Here is a 5,211-nt window from a genome sequence, read left to right as displayed (position 1 = left end):
TTGGCTAGTTTCATTTATAATAAAACATCAGATTTTATAAACTACATGTGTTTTGTGTGCAGAAATCCAATTGTGTAAAGTAACTAAAGCTGTCAGATTAATGTAGTGGAGTAAAAAGTACAATATTTCTCTCTGAAATGTAGCGGAGTAGAAGTAGAAAGTGGCATAAAAAGAAAAGACTCATGGAAAGTACAAGTACCATAAATTTGTACTTGAGTAAATGTACTTGGTTACATTTCACCACTGGATCCGAACTATGCCAAAAAATAACTAGTTTGTACGTTGTGTTGCTGGTCTGAAAGGCCATCATAAAGAAGCTGGTGCCAAGTTTAACATTGTTTGGATTAGAAATGCAAAAGATATCGTTAAATATATATCAGTAAAAGAAGCACTCATTGGCTTTTGCCGCTCTAGCCATTGGCCACTCCCCCTCTCACACTGCACACTGTGAGCACAGCCCGAATTTAAGGACGTTTCAGAATCCCACACATGCAAAGCACAACCAGTTACAGACAACACGTGGCAGACAGAGCATGATGCCACTTAATAGGCAGGCTACCAGACACTGTTTTTGAGTCACATCGTTGCAAATATCACATGATGATGCATCGTTCCACAAAATGGTTTGTCTTCTATGTCATCAAGTTATAACACTAATAACGTTACCGTCGGCAAAATAACGCCGCGAATCAAATCCAACGTTAACCATCAAGCCTCTAAGCCTGTATGGAAATGAACACGAAGTGTTAACTTCGTTAACGATAATAATGACGAGATAGGACCGCCGTCATGACTTTGGTGATATCAACATGCAATATCGTTGACGAAAAAGACAACTAGGCTACGTTCTCTTTCAGCTAAATATAGTAGTACAATGTCTTCCACTGATGTAGAAGTATACTGTAAGTCAGTAGTAGGCTATAAAGTGGAATTGCATATTAAATGGTTTGGGGTCCTTCAGTAAGTCATTTTGGGGTACAATTTGGTTTTGGAGAAAGCTTTCAAGCAGCTGTACCACAGCCCAAGCAATCGGCCCGTTCCAAACAGGCACATTTTCAACGGGCACTGTACTAGTATGTTACAAGTGCGCATGTTAGAGCCAAAATAACTTGGGATGTTTGGGACCTGCAGAGTTTCAAACAGCTAACAGAGCTTCAAACAGCTAACAGAGCTAACGCAGCACTTAAGCCAGGGGTCTTCAACATTTCCAGACAAATTACTGTTTGTATGTATGCTTGTGTGGTGTTGGTGTGTGTGTGTCTGTGTGTCCGTATGGTCAAAAAACTATATGTGCTTCCGGGTTGCACCTGAGGAACCAAAGATTGGTTCCTATTTATACCAAGGGCACTAATTGGCTCTTACAATTAGAAACACTAAAGCAAAACCAGAAAAACCAAGACGTTGATATTGATTGAATTTGATATTGCTCCATTATTTCTGAGCCCAGGAAGTGACAGCGAGTTTCACTCGGATATTCTGTCTAATAGACCAGCGACCGTTTGATTACAATGTTTGGTGCACTTGACAAAGTGCAGTGTGAGCGCTAAATGAACATGTGAAAAATGCAACAATGTTACAACTACAACCCCGAATCGCACCGAGTCTACAGAATTAAAGGTGTGAACCAGTGACTGTTAAAAAACATCAAAAGGTGTGAACGTGCCCTTAGACTCTAGACTGGGTAAACCCAGCCTGATCTGTCGGCGATTTGATTTCGCCCTGAAAGCTCAGGCTGGAAACCTGTACGTTTATGTATCCTGCTTCCGTTACAATTTTGCGGGGACCAATCACAAACTGGCTTATCCACTTGGTGCGCTATTGGCGGGTTTAACACGATGACGATAGAGAAGCAACGGCAAGCAGCTTTTTGTTTACATTCAACATGGCGGCCACCGAAGCGCAGCAACCCGTTGATGAAAGTACGTCACCCGGATCATTGGTCTGATTGGTTGAAGGACTACCCAATTGCGTACAGAGTCATTTGAACTATGCCCGTTGATCACGCCTCTTGTGCAGTAGAAAATACAGAGCAGACTCCCTAGATTAATGTTCAATCTTAAAAGATTGAGCTTGGTCTGGTGATAGCCAGACTACTTAGACTACAGAATGACTTCATATTGTGTTAAGGTAAAAAAGAAAGATCATCTTCAGTTCAATCAAAAAAGGTAAATATGTCAAGCATTTGCGGTCAGGTTTTCACAGTAGATGTGTGTTCTTATTGAACCCATTTAAAAAGACAAATGCACAGATAAGAGATTTATTTAAAATATATTCATTTTAATAATTGAAATGTGGCAGTAAAACCGGATCACCCGGAGTACACCAACACTATTTTAACATTTTCACCTGCAAGTTTTTGAAATGTGGCAGGTAACCGGATCACCCAGTTTTAGAGGGGGGTGGGGTGGGTGGGGGGGAATTGAGGTAGGGGGGGAAGGGGGGGAGTGGGGATCAAGGTGAAGTGGAGGAGAGAAAGGTTGATGATGTTAATCCTCTCTCTTCTCCCTCTGCTCCTCTTCCGTCGCTCTCGCCTCCTTTTCTTTCTTCTGTCTTTTCAATCCCTCCTTCTCTCTCTTCGCCTGCTCCTTCCTCTCTTTCTTGACTTTTTTCTCCATCTCCTCTTTTTCTTTCTTCTGTCTTTTCAAGTCTTTCTTCTCTTGCTTCCTATTTTCCTCCTTCTGTTTATTCTCTCGCTCCTCCTCCTCTTTCCTCTCCTTCTTCAGCCTCTTTTCTGTCGCCTTCTTGGCCTTCTCTTCCTCCTTTTTCATTCTGGCCTTCTCTTTATCACTTTTTTGAGCCAGCTCCTGCAGGCTAAGGAGATTGACCTGAAGTTCAGAGTTTTGCGCTTTTAGGATCTTGATTTCGTTCTCCGTTTGGCTCTCTTTGGTAATCCACTCATTCTCCATCCTTCTGCTGTTCTTTTCGATCTCCTGGAGGCAGTGGTTTTGTACCTGAAGAGCAGAGATTTTCTCTTTTAAGAGCTTGATTTCGTTCTCCATTTGGCTCTCTTTGTTGTTCCACTCCATCTCTCTGCTCTCTCTTTCCAGCTCATGCCGTTTCTCAAAGCTCTCCTCTTTTGCAGCGAGCTCACACGTCATTTGGTCTTCCAGAGTGGCGAGTTTTGTTTCAAACTCTGTCTCCCACTGGATGATCTGCCTTTCCTTCTCTATGAGCTTGGCTTCGCTCTCCAAATACTTTACTTCTAGAGCCGTCTTTTCCTCCTTCATTTTGTCGATCAGATCATCCTTTTCCTGGACGACATGGCTCAACTTCCTATCGTTGTCCTCTGCCAGAGTTTGGAGCTTTGCGTCCCTGTCCATCAAATTCTGGTTTGGTATGTTTGATAATATACCATTAATCTTCTTCTCCTGGGTCTCTCTGTTCCTCTGTTGCTCCTGTTTCAAGAGCCAGACGACCCGGTTGAACTCACCACTCCAGTGAAGTTTGGCTGACAGGAAGATGTTCTTCTCTGCCTTCAAACTTTCTCTGAGAGAGTGAATCTCTTCATTGTTCTCCTTCTCCTTGATCTTACTCTCCTTTTGGACATTTTTCCTAATGGTTCTCTCTGAACGTAGAGCCGTCAGGATTTTCATTTTCTCTTCCTCCAGGCCAGCATTTTTGGAGACCAGCTGGTTGATTCGTTCTTGAGTTTCCAGTTGGTCTTTTTTCAGGTCCTCGAGCTGTACGCTGGGAGTTGGGCAGACGACTGTCGCCGGCATTGTTGCCATGATCGCTGAACAAAAGTATTTGTTGCGATAGTGGAGTACTGCAATGTAGAGTAGTATTGCTCTATCGTTGTAGTACGGAAGTTTTGGTGTTTTGAGCTCTGTCACACAAAGGGATGTGTCGTTAATGAGTTCAGACTGTTAACTGCCTGTAAGCACCCAGGGTTGTATTCTAAACAGAACCATAGAATGCCATCAAAGGTTTAGAATGTGTCAAACTGTGAGATGTCACTCTGCATGACAAGTTCCAGAATGTGACCAGAATGACCACAGATCATATATAGAACATGTTCCTTATCATGTTCCAACATGTTCCTTTTCAATTCAATTATTGATTGGCATGAATGTTTCAATAACAATGTTGCCAAAGCATCAGACAAAACACAATAAACAGTTATATGTACACATTAACACAATATTAGGATGGGATAGGGATAGGAAGACCAACCGCTGGCTTTGCCTCACCTGACGCGGCTGGAACCAGTGCTGTGTTTCACATTACTCACATTTTAACACAGTATGGCATTAATAGTTTTGCATTTGATTGTACACATCTAAACTGACAGAAATAGTTTTGTAAAAACTGAAAAAAGAAACATTTATTACAAGACACCACTATGTAACATACATCTTCTGGTCTCACACATATCAAGCATGTGGAAAAAAAGACCACAAACAAGAAACAATGACAGAAACAGCACAAACAAACATTATCTAGCACATATTATCATATATCTAAAGATCATCTCGATAAAGAGCTTTTTTCCTCTTCTCCCAGGCTTTCTCAAGATTTATATATATATATATATATATATATATATATATATATACACATTTTAATCTTACTAAACAAAGCATCACCCTGTTCATAATAAAAAGTACAGTAAAAAAAAAAACTAATTTTCCATATTGTTTAAACAGTTCCTGCTCATATGAGAGAGTGGACCAACTAGCCAAACACACTGTTAAAAAAGAAAATAACCACGTTTTAGAGTCAAAATCTGAAAAAAGGGAAAAGAATAGAGTGGCAACTGCACTGGGATCAGGAGATAAGATGAAGACATTTACATCCAACTGGTAACCGAGAGTAAGGACAATTGTGGAAGAAATGAAAAGATTAGGGCTAGAGCGGGATAGAATGCCATTTTATTCAATATTAAATGGTTTATGCCTATGAAATAGATGCATGTGGCTTTATGAAATAAAAGTTCCCTGAAAACAAATAAATGTGGACTTATGAAATGAAAGTCCCCTGCAATAAATAAAAGTAGTCCTTTAAAAAATGTCCTTCAAAAAACATATTTCTATATTGAATCAGTTACCGTACATATTTATACATTTTTGATTCATTTATTTATTTAACCATTTATTTCATAGGCATATTTATTAATTTAATATTGAATGAAATGGCATCCCAAAGAGCGTACTGGAGTGGAAGTGGACAAGGCAGAGAGTTTCCTAGGGAGGACCACATTCTGCCATACCG

This window comes from Sander vitreus, chromosome 9, assembly GCF_031162955.1.
Source record: "Sander vitreus isolate 19-12246 chromosome 9, sanVit1, whole genome shotgun sequence".
NCBI lineage: Eukaryota > Metazoa > Chordata > Actinopteri > Perciformes > Percidae > Sander > Sander vitreus.
Note: the sequence above shows the minus strand (reverse complement) of the source record.